We start from the raw sequence: 19,387 nt of genomic DNA on the forward strand, positions 1-19,387 counted from the left end.
TATATTGTATAGGAGACACACACAGTGATATCTGTGAAATGAAGTTTATTGCATTTACAGAAAGTGCGCAATAATTGTTTAAATAAAATTAGGCAGGTGCATAAATTTGGGCACTGTCGTCATTTTTTTGATTCCAAAACCTTTAGAACTAATTATTGGAACACAAATTGGCTTGGTAAGCTCAGTGACTCCTGACCTACATACACAGGTGAATCCAATTATGAGAAAGAGTATTTAAGGTGGTCAATTGTAAGTTTCCCTTCTCTTTTAAATTTCTCTGAAGAGGGGGTCACAAAACAACTCTCAAATGACCTAAAGACAAAGATTGTTCACCATCATGGTTTAGGGCACAGGTGTCAAACTCCAGGCCTGGAGGGCCAGATCCATGCCAGTGTTTTGGATGGACTCAGAAAGAGAGGACTGTGTTCTACCTGATGGACCATACCTTTCCTGATTCAGACATCAATTAGTTTACTTTGTCAAAAATATGTGAGGACCTCGGCCCTCGCAGGACCGGTTTGACATCCCTGGTTTAGGGGAAGGATACAGAAAGTTGTCTCAGAGATTTCAGCTGTCTGTTTCCACAGTTAGGAACATATTGAGGAAATGGAAGACCACAGGCTGAGTTCAAGTTAAGGCTCGAAGTGGCAGACCAAAAAAAATCTCACTTAAACAGAAGCGACGAATGGTGAGAACAGTCAGAGTAAACCCACAGACCAGCACCAAAGACCTACAACATCATCTTGCTGCAGATGGAGTCACTGTGCATCGTTCAACCATTTGGCACACTTTACACAAGGAGATGCTGTATGCAGAGGAATCCTTTTCTCTGCCCACAGCACAAACAAAGCCGCTTGAGGTATGCTAAATCACATTTGGACAAGCCAGCTTCATTTTGGAATAAGGTGCTGTGGACTGCTGAAACTAAAATTTAGATATTTGGGCATAACAATGGGCGTTATGCATGTAGGAAAAAGAACACACCATTTTGAGAAAAACACCTGCTACCTACAGTAAAATATGGTGGTGGTTCCATCATGCTGTGGGGCTGTGTGGCCAGTGCAGGGACTGGGAATCTTGTCAAAGTTGCGGGACGCATGGATTCCACTCAGTATCAGCAGAATCTGGAAACCAATGTCCAGGAATCCGTGACAAAGCCAAAGCTGTGCCAAGGCTGGATCTTTCAACAAGACAACGACCCTAAATACTGCTCAAAATCCACTAAGCCATTCATGCAGAGGAACAAGTACAATGTTCTGGATCGGCCATCTCAGTCCCCAGACCTGAATATTATTGAAAATCTGTGGTGTGAGTTAAAAAGAGCTGTCCATGCTCGGAAGCCATCAAACCTGAATGAACTAGAGATGTTTTGTAAAGAGTAATGGTCCAAAATACGTTCAATCAGAATCCAGACTCTCATTGGAACCTACAAGAATCATTTGTAGGCTGTAATTTCTGCAAAAGGAGATTTCATTTCTTTTTTGTGGTGCTTAAATTTTTGCACCTGCCTAATTTTGTTTAAACAATTATTGTACACTTTCTGTAAATCCAATAAAATTAATTTAACTTCTCAAATATCACTGTGTGTGTCTCCTATAGGATATATTTAACCAACATTTTTATTGTAACAACCAACGATTTATGCAGGAAAATCATGACGATTAACAACGTTACCCAAACTTTCACAACCAACTTTATATGTGGAGAAAGCGGTGAAAGGGGGTGGTGGTGGTGTGTGGGGGTGGAGTCACTGGTTGTTTGTCTGGAGCAGGGGTGCTTCTAGCCTTTTTGTCACTCCAATATAAACCATGTGCCATATAGGATGGATGCATAATACATGGAGTCCCAAGATATAAACAACCCGCTGATCCTGTCACATTTCATTGCACACCTCCTTCCTGCACTCCCCCAGCTAAGTGTGTAAATGCAAAGTGTAGTGTTACAGAAGCTGTGCTCTCACCTCCCCACTGGAGTCCAGTGCTGTGCTTCTGCCTGTCTGCTTCCCACTTGCTCTAGTGCCCAGCATCTCCTACTGCATGTAGCGTGATTACACGCTAGGCGCTACATGAGAAGAGTCAGCACTAAAGGGAGCAGAAAACAGACAGGATGGTCACACGGGCACAGCACTGGACTCCAGAGGGAAGGTTAGAGCACAGCTTCTGCTGCACTATATTCTGCCTTTACACATTTGACAGGGGAGTGCAGGAGGGGGACAGGAACAGATAGTGTGACAAGGGGACAGAGGGAGGCACAAAGGGGGGCAGAAGGAGGCACAGTGGGACAGAGGGATGCACACAGAGCCGGATCATCCACAAGGCAACTTAGGCAGGTGCCTAGGGCTTGGAGAAAGTCTAGAGCCTGGCTTATGCTAACCCCCAACACATCTTGCCCAAAAAAAGCTAGGTAGTCATCAAGGGCGGGCCCAAAGTGATTGTTTGCCTAAGGCACCATTTCACCTTAATCCATCTCTAGATGCACAGTGGGCAGAAGTGGGACAGGGGGACTGAAGGTGGCACAAGGAGACAGAAGGAGGCACAAAGGGAGACAGAAGGAGGCACAGGGGGACAGATGGACAGATAGAGGGGCAGAGGTGGCACAGGGGGACTGAAGGTGGAACTAGGTGACAGAAGGAGGTACAAACACCTGTTAGGGCGTGGCTTCATTCAGAAGGTGGGGATAAGTTCAGGTGCGGGGCTTAATCAGGGGCATGGCACCCCTCTAGACCAATTGCATTCCAGGCAGTGGCCTAGAATGCCTATGCCTAAAAACGCCCCTGGTTTGGCGCATCAAAGAACAACTTCTGACCTACAAGTCTAGATTAGGCTGTGCCAGCATAGAGAGTGACAAAAGATCTTACCCATCATTGGTGCAGAGGACTGAATATGGATGAGGTGTGTGGTAAACTATGCAGCTTCAGAGCAAAGAAGCGCAAACCATTTCAATTCTCCTCCCTTGTAACTGCCCCTGTTAATGTCCTTTACCATCACATATTTTCTGCCATGCTGGGAAATGTCTGCATAATCTGGCCTCTATTGTCCTTCCTACTTTGAGCGTCACATGGTCACCCATAACTGACCCCCCACCAGCTGAATATACAAAAGGGAGAAAGCAAGTTATCCTGCAGGTTCAAACAGATTTGACTCATGGAAAAGTTATTTTGTCCAGCACTTTGCTTCTACACACTTTTTTGCTTTCAGATACTTTATTGAAAGAATGAAAGAATCATTCCAGAACATTAGAACACAACTGAAAGTTACAGTACATCAAGGCATGTAACCGAATTATCTTGATAAATCTAGAAAAATAGAACAAGGTATCTTGTACCACAAGGAAAATAAGAAAAAACAAGATAACAAATGTATAAAAGTTATGAGGTTAAACTCTAACTCTAACGCGGACATCGTAAAAACCCAGGCTCAAAAGTGAGCAGTTAAGTAACCTACTCAAACCAAAGAGCTTTATGTCTAGTTTCTGATTTTTGGAGGAAGTTAAGAAAATAAATGGAAACCCGGCTCGGACTGAGCCGCCGAATAACCGATTTTTTTATCGGGGGCTCCGGCCGCCCCACCTCCTGGGGGCCCCAGTGCTGAAAAGGAGAGGGGCACAGCGCAGGAAGGGGGGAAAGTCGGCACAGAGCGGCAGGGAGGAGGGAAGCCTCCCTCCCACCTAGGGCCCCACTTCCGCGCTCCCCCCACCTCCAGAATTGCAGCCAGCCAGCGGAAGGGCTTAGCGAGAGTGATAGCTCTGCGTGCCGTTGGTCTGGCCTTCTGCACTGACACTGTCCAATCATGCTCTCGCAGTACTTCCTGTGAGAGCGTGATTGGACAGTGCAGTGCAGGAGACCAGACCAGCAGCCACACGCAGAGCTCTTCTGTCAGTAAGTGATTCCCACTCGCTGCCGCTGCTGGCTGCAATTTTGGAGGGGGGAGCGTGGAAGGGGGGGGCCCTAGGTGAGGGAGGGGAGGAGGCTTCCCCCCTACCTGCCTCTCTGTGCCCACTGCCCCACCTTCCAGCATGGGGGCACTGAGACCTGTCTACCTAAACTGGGGGGAGCGCGGAAGGGAGGGCCCTATTATTATTATTATTTATTGTATTTATAAAGCGCCAACATATTACGCAGCACTGAGGGAGGGACTAGGTGAGGGAGGGAGGGCCCTAGGTGAGGGAGGTGGAGGCTTTCCCCCTCCTTGCCGCTCTGTGCCCACTGCCCCCCCTTCCAGCATGGGGGCACTGAGACCTGTCTACCTAAACTGGGTGGAGCGTGGAAGGGGGGGCCCTAGGTGAGGGAGGGGGGGAAGGTTACCTTTCTCCCTGCCGCTCTGTGCCCACTGCCCCTGCTTCCCCCACTAACTGGGGACCTGCCTACCTAAACTGGGGACACCTATAGACCTGGGTATATCTATACTGGGGACATCTATATACCTGCCTACCTAAACTGGGAAATCTGCCGGCTGCCGCCATTCTGATTGCATTTTGTGGGGAAATCTGCCGCCAATCTGATTGCATTTTGTGGGGAAATCTGATTGCATTTGTGGAGAAATCTGCCGCCAATCTGAATGCATTTTGTAGGGAAATCTGTCACCAATCTGATTGCATTTTGTGGGGAAATCTGCCGCCAATCTGATTGCATTTTGTGGGGAAGTCTGTCACCAATCTGATTGCATTTTGTGGAGAAATCTTCTGCCAATCTAAATGCATTTTGTGGGGAAATCTGCCACCAATCTGATTGCATTTTGTGGGGAAATCTGCCACCAATCTGATTGCATTTTGTGAGGAAATCTGATTGCATTTTGTGAAGAAATCTGCTGCCAATCTGAATACATTTTGTGGGGAAATCTGTAGCCAATCTTATTGCATTTTGTGGGGAAATCTGATTGCATTTTGTGAAGAAATCTGCTGCCAATCTAAATGCATTTTGTTGGGAAATCTGCCACCAATCTGTTTGCATTTTGTGGGGAAATCTGCCGCCAATCTGATTGCATTTTGTGGGGAAATCTGATTGCATTTTGTGGAGAAATCTGCCGCCAATCACAATGCATTTTGTGGGGAAATTTGTCGCCAATCTGATTGCATTTTGTGGGGATATCTACCACCAATCTGATTGCATTTTGTGGGGATATCTGCTGCCAATCTGAATGCATTTTGTGGGGATATCTGCTGCCAATCTGATTGCATTTTGTCGGGAAATCTGCTGCCATTTGACTGCTTGATGAATTATCATGAGGCATGTAACTACTTGATTATTTTATCTAAAATGTATCTGGTCGAACCTAATCTCTGTGAATAACACCGCTACTTATTTTGTGTTTTTTTTTTAAGTCTGCCCATGACCCATCGTGACCACGCTCATGTTCCAGTGCGTGGTGACACCTATTTATTTTTGCTGCATGTGGACATATACCTATTGGAGACGGTTCTCAGAAGTGCTCACAATCTATTCCCTACCATAATCATGCAAAATTTCTAGAGTACATGTGTATGTGAGCCAGGGGCGCCTTTAGCGCATGGCACTACAAGCAGCTGCTTGGAGCGGTATGAAGGGGGAGGGGCGCGCTGTTGTGGGAGGGAGACTGCGGCTGATCGCCATTATTACCATCAGCGCCGGCTGCGCTTGTGTCCGATCGTGGTTTATTTACACCACGTGCTCTGCCGCCTTTATGTACGCCCCCCGCCCAGGCCCAGCCAATAGAATAAACGAAACTCTCACTGGAGTTCCGCCCACTCCACCTCCTCCTAAGCGCATGGCCCGCCTCTCTCCCTAGCAGCAGCTGCACGGGTTGTTTACTGCCTGCGTGTGGTGCGGCGCCGCCTCTAACTCCGCCCCCCTGAAGGCAGCGTGACTCTCCTGGCCGGCTCCGGATGTCTGAGGGGAAAGCACCGTCACTGACTGTCTGTGTGCCCCCTGCTGAGCCCACCTTAGCCAGCCCTGCGTGTGTTCCCCTCTCTCCCCGGCGGTGGTCCCCCAAACATGTGGCTGCAGCCTCCTGCATTAACTCAGACGAGCGCAGGCAGCCTAGGAGGTAAGCCCAGCTATACATTTACATCTTACAGCTTACAGTTGTAATCATGATGCTTGCTGGCTGCATGTATTAAAAAAATAAAGTGGACCTAAACTCTAATACAGGACAGAAGGAAAACATGTATCATGTGATTTACCATGTTTATTATTCCCCACTCGTTTGTTACTAATTGCAAGTTGTAATTTGATCCTCCACATGTCACCTGACTGCCATGCCACGGCAGATAAGCTCATTAGATAGCACAGGATGGTAACAATATGCTTCCATGAAAGCAAGAAGTAGAAAAAGTGCAGTTATTTTAAGAGTTGTATCAGCTGTAACAAAGAAATGTTTTTGTTTAAAGTGTACCAGAGATGAGCAGCGTCTTTGGTACAATACTTACCTGAGGTTTCCTTAAACACAGTTAGGGCTGCTCCTCCCTTACCGTCTCCCTGGGTGACTCCAGTCACGCGTAATTGTCCCTGAAAGCCTGGTCGAGTCACGCTCTGTCACACATGTGCGGCCCGCTTAGGCGCGTTCCCGTCCCTGGGAGCAATCTGCGCTTGTGCAGTACAAGTACAAGGACGGGAGCACGCCTGGCCGAGCTGCTCTTGTGCGATGGAGCGTAACTTGGCCAGGCTTTCCGAGACAACGGCAGGTGACAGGAGTCACCCAGGGAGATGGCAAGAGATGAGCAGCCCTAACGGGGCTTAAGGAGGGGGGGGGGGGGGGCGCCACAGGTTTTCTCGCCTGGAGTGACAAAATGGCTAGAGGCGCCCCTGATGTGAGCCCAAAATGGGGGGGGGGAAGAGGAGAGGGGATCGGGGGGGGGGGAGCTAGTCTGAAACTTTCTTGGTGGAAATGTATCCAAACAAACCACATATCGATAAGGGGAGTCAATATCAGAAGGTAGTCAGATATTCATTTAGGCATACAGTATATGGTTTATTTTTAAGACAATAAAATTCCAATCAATATCAACCAATAACCATTTGGCTGCTATTGAAATTCTGGTAACAGCTAAAAATGTTCAAAGTAATTTATTCTCTAAGTGACTTAGATAAGGAATATTTAAGTGCAAAGGACACATCCGAGGAGCATAAAAATAAAAAAATCCACTTACCTGGGGCTTACTCCAGCATCTGCCAGCCATCCTGTGACCATGCCACAGATATGCTCCCCGTCGGTGGCCCGAGGTCCTCTCCGGTACAGGAGGCCTACTTACGCTACAACGTGCGCTCCAACGTGCGCTGACGTCATCCGGACTGTACTGCGCAGGCACAGTAGTTCTGCGCCTGCACAATACAGTGCGGAGTACATCAGTGCCCAGTGGCGGCTCCAGCTTCAGATTTGGGGGGGCTCAAAGGGGGCACAAGGGCTGGTAGGCGAGGGTGAGAAAAAGGGGCGTGGTCATGACATCATGTGGTAATGTAGTTACATTAAAAAAATATGACGTAAATGCACTTCATATGAAGTAAAATATAAAGTAAATGCACATAATGACAGACAGCGTGTCACCAGTAAATGCACGTACTGACAGACAGCGTTTCCTCAGTAAATGCACATAATGACAGACAGCCTTTCACCAGTAAATGTACATAAGAGTCAGCTTTTCACCTGTAAATGCACATAATGACAGACAGCGTTTCCCCAGTAAATGCACATGAGAGACAGCTTTTCACCAGTAAATGCACGTAATGACAGACAGCCTTTCACCAGTAAATGTACATAAGAGACAGCTTTTCACCTGTAAATGCAAATAATGACAGACTGCGTTTCCCCATTAAATGCACATAAGAGACAGCTTTTCACCAGTAAATGCACGTAATGACAGGCAGCCTTTTATCAGTAAATATATATATTTACTATACAATATCACATATCATCAGACATATACAACATATAATACATAGACTATCTTTAAAAATAGAGATCTCGAAACCTATAAACAGGCCATCTTGCTAACACCCACACATAAGTGTCCTAGAGGCTGCAGTCCTCTATTGTATCAAAAATGGCACTAATCTGAACAAAAACATCTTCCATATGTGGAGCTGCACTCTATAAACTCCACAAAGGAGTGAAATTGAGTTCCTCAAGGTGTGGCCACAATTGATGTCAAACTTGAGATAATTCACAAGCCAAGAAGTACAGGCGTCAACCTCTCATATTGCCCATTGGACTCAGTCGCAGTCTCATGCAATCATAAAAATAACAGATGTCAACAGATGTTGGTATTTTAGACTCAATCACAGTCCCATGCAAAATATGTGGAAGTTAATGGCGGTCAATGAATTGGACTCAATCGCAGTCCCATATGATGTATTGATAGATCTCAGAGTCGTCCCTCAGATGCTTATTGAGACTTCAGCTTATAATTTCCAGCATGCAAGTAGGCGAAGAGAAGCAGAGCAAGCAAAGTCATGCAGGAGTAGTAATATGCAGCCTATCAATGTCCATATATAGGAAAAATCACTTGTAGCATATAGATGTTAGCATAGTTGAAATTGTTTGTGCCATCATAGTTACCACAACAGCTGAAATACGGTTGGCAGATCAAGATTGGTCCGAGGATAGCTCTGAGGTGACTCTGGGGTGTAGCAGGTGGCATCAGACGCTTTGCATCTGACATGTTTCACTGTCCGCCATGACGGCCTCTTCGGAGATAAGCGTCTGAACAGTTAATGCACGTAATGACAGACAGCGTTTCCCCAGTAAATGCATGTAATGAGAGACAGCATTTCACCAGTTAATGTACATAATGACAGACAGCCAGTGTCCCCAGGTAGCCAGGTGTATAGATGTCCCCAGTATATGTAGTCAGGCTAGTGATGGTGGGCTGGGGGCCCCAGGGCACCTCAGACCTGGCTGGTGGTGGGCTGGAGGCCTTAGGCCTGGCTGGTGGTGGGCTGAAAGCCTCAGGCCTGGCTGGTGGTGGGCTGGGGACCCCATGGCAGCTCAGGCCTGGCTGGTGGTGGGCTGGGGGCCCCAGGGCAGCTTAGGCCTGGCTGGTGGTGGTGGTCTGGGGGCCCCAGCGCAGCTTAGGTCTGGTGGGAAGGCCTCAGGCCTGGCTGGTGGTAGGTGGGATGGGGGCTGGGGCCCCCCAGGGGGGCACTAAGAGTCAGACCTGGTGGTTGTTGGTGGTGCCATGCCGGGCGCAGCTCAGAGGGGCAGCTCAGGCCTGGGTGGCTGGTGCAAAAAAAAAAAAAAAAAAGCCTCAGGCCTTTGCTACTAATGTTCTATTAATTATCCATTCTACACATACAATTCATTGTATCATAAGTAGAGATGTTGGCGAACCGTTCGCCAGCGAACCTCTATGGGCCGCTACTACTTCCGGGTCGCTATGACCCGTAGTAGTACGGCTGCGCTGGGCCGGCGGTGCGCGTCTTTGATCGCGCGCCTGTTGCCGGGCACTCTCTGCGCATGAGCGTGACATCACTCATGACGTCACGCACATGCGCAGAAAGTGCCCGGCAACAGGCGCGCGATCAAGAACGTTCACCGCCGGCCCAGCACAGCCGAACTACTCCGGGTCATAGCGACTTGAAAGTAGTACAGGGTGAGGGGTTCGCCGGCGAACGGTTCTCGAACTGTTCTCCGACATCTATAATCATAAGTTTTGTTTCACTTCAGTGTCACTTTAGGTATTTTCAGTCAGTCCTAGGTATCCTGAAAATGGCAAGCTTTGTAGCCTTTAAAGTTTAGACAGATGCATCGGCCAAGGGCTCTTACCCACAAGCATTCCTGACTGTGAGTGCTCTTGTCTGAGGGCTCTTCAGCTGTGTGTAAAGTGCTCACCTGTCTCTACGGTGAATAGAAGTTTACAGCCTTTCTTAATGCCATAAGGAATGCTCATCAGTAGCGGCCTTAATAAAGGTTAATGTGTGGTGTGTGAGGTAATAATGTAGCGGATACTTATGCAAATGAAATCTCTTCATCTCAACATGGAAGTGGAGAATTTCTTTGTGGGTAAACACATAACTAGTACTGGCAGTGGGTTCATCCCTATTAAACTCCTGGTTTTCACTCATTACATTGGACCTGTCCTGATATAAGGTGAGAGCACACTGGGATGACTCAGCGTTCAGGAGACTTGGACTGGTTTCTTCTAGAAACCATTAGGTCTCGTTCACAACAAACGCAGATGGCTGTGCAAACGGAAGGCAATGCCTACGATCTTACAGCCACCTGGGCTTCCATGCGTTGAGCTGCTGATCCCATTCACTTCCGTGAATGGGTCTGTGCTGTGTTTTGCCAAAAAATGCTACTCAGTGCTTGTAGTATGGACATCAGACAGTGCCGTCTATACACTTCTGATGTTCTTGAGTGTCAGCCTCTATACGCGTTGCCGAAATACGCACGGCAACGTGTATAATTTGAGCGAGGCCTTAGGCCCTGTTCACACTGGTCAGTTGCACTACAGAATAATTATGCATGTCAACTCACTGCGCGTACAATCCTATGGGTCTGTTCACTGTACTGCAGTGTAACGGATTGCGTTATTCTAACTCTCTGCATGCAGAGTTTGTACTAAAGTCTATGTCAAGTCTCCATTGCAGTTCACAGTCATTATAACACATTACAGCACATACGTTATGCAACTGACCACTGCTAACCAAGCCTTAGCAATTCAGTCTTACATAGTCATGGCAACTGAGCTCAGAATCTCGGAGCTGAAAGATAAGAGGGGTAACCACTTTGGTTGGGTTTCTCTGCATGCATTTATGCACGGTGCAAGAATTTTCAGACATTTATTTTGCAGTTTTTCAGACATCTAAATGACACATTAAAAACTTTTGATATGTGCAGCAGGTGTATTGGACTGTGTTTTCATGTGTTGGTTCCCAGACACTACATGCAGCCTTCACTTGATTGTCTTTAAATGTGACTCCCTCCAGCCGCTCTTATGTATATAGTGGCTGGACAGTGTGGCAGTAGCTAGAAAGTGTACTGGTTAAGGCCACTGCTTTTGACATGGGAGACCAGGGTTCGAATCCTGGCAAGGGTCAGTATCTATTCAGTAAGGACTTCAAGGCAACACTCCCTAACACCATAGCTCCCAGCTGTCCCTCTTTTGGAGGGGCAGTCCCTCTTTGGAAGCAATGTCCTCCTCATTTGTCCCTCTTTCAGTTCTGATGTACAGATCTATGTAACTATATGCATAGTTCTACAGAAAAAATGTGATTTACGGACTCTAAACTTTACTCTCATCCTTTAAATTGATATATTTCTTATTTTCATATGTTAATATGAAGGAAAAATGAATCAGGATAGTAAGGACCAGTGTGGTTTGAATTATAAAACAACATATTTTTCATATGAAATTTTTATGTTATCCGTGACTAGGGGTGTGCCAGAGGGTGTGGCAGGGGCGTGGCTTAAGTGTCCCTCTTTCTTATCTCAAAAAGTTGGGAAGTATGTCTATCACTGCAGGATGGCCACTTGAGCGCACCATTAGTGGCTGCAGCTCCTGAGCGCTTTGAGTCCGACAGGAGAAAAGCACTATACAAATGTTTGGATTATTTTATTATTTCATATACAGACCTATGACCACGAATGGAGATTCCACCAGCGCGTTTAACCATTACCATTCAGCATTTTTACCGCTGGGAAGCTGTCCATGTGTACCCAGCCTTAGCTGCAATGCTGCCCATGAGAAATAATAATTAATATTTTTTTTTTTTTGCCCTACATGTTTATTTCTGACTTTCTGGTATACAAACTGTTTCTGCACCTTGTCATTCTGTAGTCTCCATTTTGCTGTTGCTTTTTGCTTGTACTGCCTGTATTATATCTCTTGAAATAATCATAAGCAGGTCTGTGCACTTCATTCTTTCAGTACCTCAGTGACGTTCTCTTAGTATTTAGGTCACATACACTCCACTCATCAGGCAACTTTGGCCATTGAATTCTGTAAGGTCTGCTTCAGCATTGCACACCTTAAAGGGGAACTTCAGCCTAAACAAACATACTGTCATTAAGTTATATTAGTTATGGTAATTAGAATAGATAGGTAATATAAACTCTTACCCACCCTGTTTTAAAAGAACAGGCAAATGTTTGTGATTCATGGGGGCTGCCATCTTTGTCATGGGGGCAGCCATCTTTTTGGTTGAAAGGAGGTGACAAGGAGCAGAAGACACAGTTCCAACTATCCTGTGTCCTGATAACCCCTCCCAGCTGCACACGCTAGGCCTTAAATGTCAAATTCAAAATGTAAAAAAAAAAATTTGCACCAAAACAGCAGAACGAGAGCAACAACATCAGCAATCCCATCATGCTTTGCACAGCATCAGGGAAAAAAAGCCCGGGCAGTTTTCTTCTGTGCAGCTAAAAATGAGGCTTGTATAAGAGAAACAAAGTTCTGATGCTGTGAAACTGTTAAAGAAACACCAGGCCTTTTCAGTGCTGCTGAATCGATTTTTAGGTTCACTTTAATGCGGTCACAAAAATTGTGTTTTCAAGCTCATACTGTTTTATTAGGATTAGTTAGCTTCACCCAGGTAAATAACATTACTAGCAAGGGCAAAATTACCATCTAAAACCTCAACATTCGTAAAGCACCATTCTCAAAGCTCAAAGTGCATGGCATCCAATAAATGTCAGGCTACAGTGGTGGCCTTTCAATCTAGAGAGTTTAACACCTCAAGGGATGGAGCTGACCTGGTGGATTGTGGTGAGGAGTTCAGTGGTTACAAGCAGCATGACAAAAGGTTTTGGTTTCATAGCTGGAAGATGAACTGCTTCTGGAAATAATATTACCAATCAGCCATGGTTTTCCAGTATGCCAAATGTTTAATTGGTACACCTGTTCATGTTCTACAAAGTCACCTAAAACTATCCCAAATGATGGGTTCAGGTGACCCAAACTACAGATATATATGAGCCCTGAGGAAGGAACAGTTGGGGTTACAAACCTCAACGCAGCCTAGTTAGTGTCTGGAGAAGATGTGTTTACACTACAGGCTTCTGTGGGAAACTTGTCTGCTGTCCAGAAAATCCCGTAGGTTGGGACTTTGCATTGCATTACTGGTACGGATCCGGATCCTATTACTGTAATAACAAAGGTTTTTACAGTATCTGTTTTTTGCGATCCAGCAACTCAGACTGTTCTGTATTGCAGTGTAAACTGTCCCTAAAAGTGACTGGATAGTGTACTGGTTAAGGGCTCTGCCTCTGACACAAGAGACATGGGTTTGAAACTCGCCTATCCCTGTTCAGTAAGCCAGCACACATTCACATTCAGACCCCTTGGGCAAAACTCACTAACACTGCTACTGCCTGTAGAGCGTGCCCTAGTGGCTGCAGCTCTGGTGCTTTGAGTCTGCCAGGAGAAAAGCCCAATATAAATGTTCTGTGTCTTGCCTAAAGGTACATTTAGTGACATAACCCTGCATTCTGTATATAGTTGCAGAAAATATCAGCGCTACATACAGGTGAAACTCGAAAAATTAGTATATTGCGCAAAAGTCCATTTATTTCAGTAATTTAACTTAAAGGGGAACTTCAGCCTAAACAAACATACTGTCATTAAGTTACATTAGTTATGTTAATTAAAATAGATAGGTAATATAATCTCTTACCCACCCTGTTTTAAAAGAACAGGCAAATGTTTGTGATTTCATTGGGGCAGCCATATTTTTCATGGGGGCAGCCATCTTTTTGGTTGAAAGGACAACAGGGAGGGTCCTGTGTCCTGATCACCCCTCCCAGCTGCACACGCTAGGCTTCAAATCTCACATTCAAAATTAGAAAACAAAACAAATTTGCACCAAAACAGCAGAAGGAGAACAACAACATCAGAAATCCCATCATGCATTGCACAGCATCAGGGGAAAAATGCCTGGGAAGATTTCTTTGATGGGGGGAGCTTAGCTTCTGTGCAGCTAAAAATGAGGCTTGGGTAAGAAAAACAAAGTTCTGATGCTGTTAAATAAACACCAGGACCTTTCAGTGCTGCTGAGTAGATTTTTAGTCTGGAGGTTCACTTTAAAAGGTGAAACTAATATCTGAAATAGACTTATTACATTTCAAGCCTTTATTTGTTATAATTTTGTTGATTATGACCCACATCTTATGAGAACCTCATGTTCAAAATATCAGACCATTATAATATTGTGAGAAGGTTCAATATTCTAGGCTCAAAGTGTCACTCTAATCAGCTAATCAATGAAAAACACCTCCAAAGGGTTCTTATTTCATGTATTAGTTTCACCTTTAAAGTTGAATTACTGAAATGAGTGGACTCTTGCACTCTCTTCCACAGCCTGTACGTCATGCTCCATTAAAAGATATGATAGTTTTTCTATCTTACATGTGCATTACTGAACATCAAAATTCTGGCAAATTAGACGACTTTGTCTTGTGTTCCCGAAAACTTTGTATTCAAAATGACATTTTTACTTTAGACGAAAAAAGTCACCTTGACCTGTTAAAAATCCATTCCGCTGTGCCAGACAGCAGGAAGGTTTAACATTTCTGGCAAATTTCCCAGCAGCCAGCGTAACTGTGTGTAAAAACAAAAATACTAACCATGTCTCACTGTCATACAGCACATCACATTCCATATTCCCTCCCACTCCAAGGGTCAGTTTGTTAACATCTATTATCAAGTAGTGTTGGACCATTTTAAAAATTTATGTAAAGAAAGGCCACAATATAGACACAACTTGAATGCTGTCGAAAAGAACGCCTTGAAACAACTCACAGAAAATAAGGAAATTGTAATTAAGCAAGCAGATAAGGGGGGAGGGATTGTTTTGGTGGACTTTGTGGACTATCAGAATGAAGGGCTGAGACTTTTAACAGATGGGTCCACTTACCAACTACTTCCCACAGATCCCACTACTATATACAAGGACGAGTTGCAACAATTGGTGAATAAGGCGTATCTGGATAATATTGTTAATGATCACGAGAAAAGGTTTTTAGTTCCCAATCATCCATCTGTTCCATATTTTTATCACATTCCAAAAATCCACAAGAGTACGACCCAACCCCCAGGAAGACCTATTGTAGCTGGAATGGAGGGGTTGGTTTCAAACATATCCTCCTATGTGGATCACTTCTTACAACCTCTGGTTCTGGAGTCACAATCTTACACCCGTGATTCTCTGCATGTGATGGACATGCTACAGAACTATAGGTGGGATAAAGGTTTTCTTTGGGCCTCATTAGACGTTGCATCACTCTACACCTGTATTCCTCATGAAAAGGGTTTAGAGGCGGTGCAATATTTTCTTATACAGGATTGTTCCCTCCCCACTTTGCAAGGCCAGTTCATTTTAGACCTACTCCAATTTGCTCTCTCACACAACTATTTTAGTTTCATGAACAAACTTTATTTACAAACCTGCGGAACTTCGATGGGGGCAGGATTCGCCCCCAGCTTTGCCAACTTGTACATGGCCTACTGGGAAAATTTACACATCTGGTCCTCTAATCCTTTCAGCAAACACCTGGTGTTTTACACCAGGTATATCGACGACATCTTGTTGATTTGGGACGGCAGTGTGCAAAGGTTTGAAGAATTTGTGATGTACTGTAACAATAACACCTTTGGTCTGAGCTTCACTCATGTTCTCTCTAGCGATAGTTTGGTTTTTCTAGATCTGGAGTTATTTGCCAATGATGAAGGTTTGATATGTTCTAAAACCCACTTTAAACCAACAGCAGGTAATTCATACCTGCATGCAACCAGTTGCCATAATCGAAAATGGATACAGAATATCCCTAAGAGCCAATTCTGTAGGCTCAGACGCAACTGCACTTCTGACAAGGACTATGTTGAGCAGGGTGAAATACTCTCTAAAAAATTCACAGATAAGGGGTATAAGTCTGAACATATAAAGAACTTATTCGATGAGTACAGAGTCAGGCCCAAACCTAGGGAAAATGCCAGTACCCCTAATAATAATCACTCTGATCTATCCTTCATCACCACGTACACTGAAGCTTCCAAAACAATAAAAAACATAGTGGTTCAAAACTGGCCCATCCTGAGGCAAGACCCCATATTGAGGGACATAATTCCAGAGAACCCAGCTGTCATTTTTAGGAAAGCAATGTCTATCAAGAACACTATAGCCCCCAGTAACGTTAAGAAGAAGACCGCAAAATCGGATAGCATGTTTCCCTCACTGAAAGGCTCCTACAGATGTAATGTGAAGAGATGTGGGTGTTGTCCTTTCATCAGACACAGAGCCACTGAGGTAGTAGATGAAAATAATCATATACATAAACTGAAGGATTTCGTAAACTGTGGGAGTGATCATGTGGTGTACCTTTTGACCTGTGGCTGTCCAAAGTTTTATGTGGGCAGAACAACCAGACCCCTCAGGCAGAGACTGGGTGAGCACAAAAGGAACATATTAGATGAAGTAGAAAAACACAGTGTCCCACGACATTTCAAGGAGCATCACAACAGCACGGTTGATACACTACAGATTATAGGTCTAGAACTGATCCCCAAAACTTTACTGCAAGGACAGAGATACCGGAGGCTCTGTGAGAGGGAAACCTTCTGGATTTTTAAATTGGATACCCTCAGTCCGAAGGGTCTGAATGAAGGCCTGGAGATATCGACTTATCTGTGATAGAACAACTTTATGTTAGATTTGACAAGTTGTGATTCTATGTATATTAATTTGATCCCTCTTCTTCTTTCTTCTTTCTTTTCCTCAGCTTCCCCATACTAGCAGAACTATACACTAGATGAGGGTGGTAAGTATACTGTATTATAGGCATGGTCCATAGCAGGTTGCACATTTTTTTTTTCCTTCCCTCCCCTACGGTTGAACCCATTCCATTCAATATGGGACCACCTGTGTCTTCCTCCTCTTAGGACATTCAATACCATACAGGTTTAGACAGGCACCCACCAATTCCCTCTATAATGAGGCAACTCTGCCTGCACCAGAAAGGGGAACCAAATGAGATCCCCACATCCATTTGGCACCCCCACACCCATCCCCCCCCCACCCCTGTTTACCCTCCCCCCCCCTTCACCCACCTTTTTCCCTCCCCTCCCTCCCTCTCCCCCCCCCCCCCCCCCAGCTCCACACCTGTCATAACCCCCCCCCCCCACATTCCTCTCCCCACCCCCCTTCCCCCCCCCCCGTGGTGCCCACTTCCCAGTCACCACCTGACCCCCCACAGGGGGGGAAAAAGATTATGATGTCCTGCACACGAAGCCCACAGGCAGCTGCACCAGCTGCGTATTTTTGCCATCAGCGACAGTTTTGGCTTTGTGTAGTAGGAGGTGTAGTTTATATAGATAATTTGTTGAAGTCTTCCGTATAGACTTGTTTTATTTAATTTTTCCGTATAGACTCGTTTTATTGTCTCTAAATGTATATACATATATATATATATTTTTTAATCTCCATGTTTTATTGGTTTATATATACAAATTTCTTTTATCCATCTATTTATTTATTGTTTCTATATGTATTTATCTATTATGTGTTCAATTGAATTAGATTAGACTTGTTTACAGTGGTGGAGGTAGACGTGCTGGCTAACATACCCACCTCCCCTCCCCACGTTGCGGAACAATAAAGCTTGTTTTAGCTTGCTGCAGTCGCCATGGCGACCCAGTGAAGAACGTCCATAAGTAAGCCATCCTGAGCGTGTAGACGTCATCTGACGAAGGCGCAGCGCGCCGAAACGCGTCATGACGTCACACGCTTACTGAATTCAGCCACGCCCACCCCCCCCAGCAAGACGGAGTTCAGGACATCGGAAAATCACGCTGCTGGCCACAGCGTGCTTCACTCCACCACTGAGGGAAGTGGCTGGCTGTCCGCTGATATGCGCTTTTAATCTGCATGTTTGTAAGTACAACTTGTATGTGTCAATAAATACCCCCTGAAACGTTTAATGCACTATGGCGCGCTCCTTCTTTTTCTAGTCGTTTGCATATCACCACTCTGCAGAGTCTGCCTTCCCCATTCCTGAGCAAACATGAGTATTTTGTAAACACTTGTCTGTAAAAAGTATTTTGGGATGTCCGCCCAGGACTTTGTTTCTGTTTTGGATAGATTTGGAAGGGATATCACTGTGAAATTTCCACAAATGTACTGGCAGCGCCAGATTTGTACTTTTCACCACCCTGTAACATCGAGGCCAGCGATGCATTTTGTTGCTATGAAAGGGGGCAGGGGGACTACAACTGGCGCACGATGGAACGGCAGGTTGCAAACAGCATTGAGACTGTTCATGCTCTGATATTGAGGGTTGTTTATGATCCGACAGGCCGGATCCTTAATGATGCCGTGTACGTGAGCAGAATCACTGTACACACAGAATGGTCGTCGGCTGAAATGGTCGTTATTGGCCACTATTGTAAAAATAAAAATGCATATGTATAAGATGTACATTTGTTCCAGAGTGAAATGCACTATAGATTTTTTTTTCCTACACTGCTATCAATTACAGTAGCTTGTAAATATTTGACTTATTTCCAAAAGCACTTAATGAATGGCAGTTGCTCCGTCCAACTGCCAGAATAGCGTGTAAGCGATTAGAGAGGCTGGCTGGCATCTTCATTCCATAGAGTGCTTTTGTAAAGAATAAAGGAAGTACTGTGAATCCCCCATGAGGAGATTTAAAAGTCAAAAACCTGTCAGAACGATAAGATTTTTACTGTCTACTGTAAGCGACAGGAATATAGGAGAAACGTATTTTACAGTGCATTTTATTTAGGGGGAAAAGTAGTTCTTATAAGTATGTACTATTAATTTAATTTTTTTTCACAATAGTAGTTCTTTAAGAATACAGCAAAATATATATTTTTTTCTAACAGTACCACTTTCTATGTTTTAAAAAGGTTACATCTGAAAACAGTATCACACAAGTGGTGGATGCTTAGGAGAGCATCATACCTCCCAACATTTTAAGATAAATAGCAGGAACACTTTTCAGACATGCCCACACCCACCACATCCCTAGTCACGCCCACCACATCCCTAGTCCCACCCACCACAACCCTAATTATGCCCACCACATACCTAATTATGCCCACCACATACCTAGTCACGCACACCACATCCCTAGTCATGCCCACTACATCCCTAGTCCCACCCACCACATCCCTAATTATGCCCACTACATACCTAGTTACGCACACCACATCCCTAGTCACGCCCACTACATCCTTAGTCCCACCCACCACATCCCTAATTATGCCCACCACATCCCTAATTATGCCCACCACATACCTAATCACGCCCACCACATCCCTAATTATGCCCACCACATACCTAGTTACGCACTCCACATCCCTAGTCACGCCCACTACATCCTTAGTCCCACCCACCACATCCCTAATTATGCCCACCACATACCTAGTCACGCCCACCACATCCCTAGTCACGCCCACTACA

General features: G+C 45.1%; 1 protein-coding gene across 2 annotated transcripts in view; it reads right to left on the bottom strand.

Moving 5' to 3' along the window:
* Positions 1-19,387, bottom strand: part of CAMK4 (calcium/calmodulin dependent protein kinase IV) — a 223,558-nt gene that overhangs the window by 109,205 nt on the left and 94,966 nt on the right. The gene's annotated exons all lie outside the window — the stretch shown is intronic.

The sequence above is a fragment of the Hyperolius riggenbachi genome, chromosome 1, assembly GCF_040937935.1.
Source record: "Hyperolius riggenbachi isolate aHypRig1 chromosome 1, aHypRig1.pri, whole genome shotgun sequence".
Taxonomy (NCBI): domain Eukaryota; kingdom Metazoa; phylum Chordata; class Amphibia; order Anura; family Hyperoliidae; genus Hyperolius; species Hyperolius riggenbachi.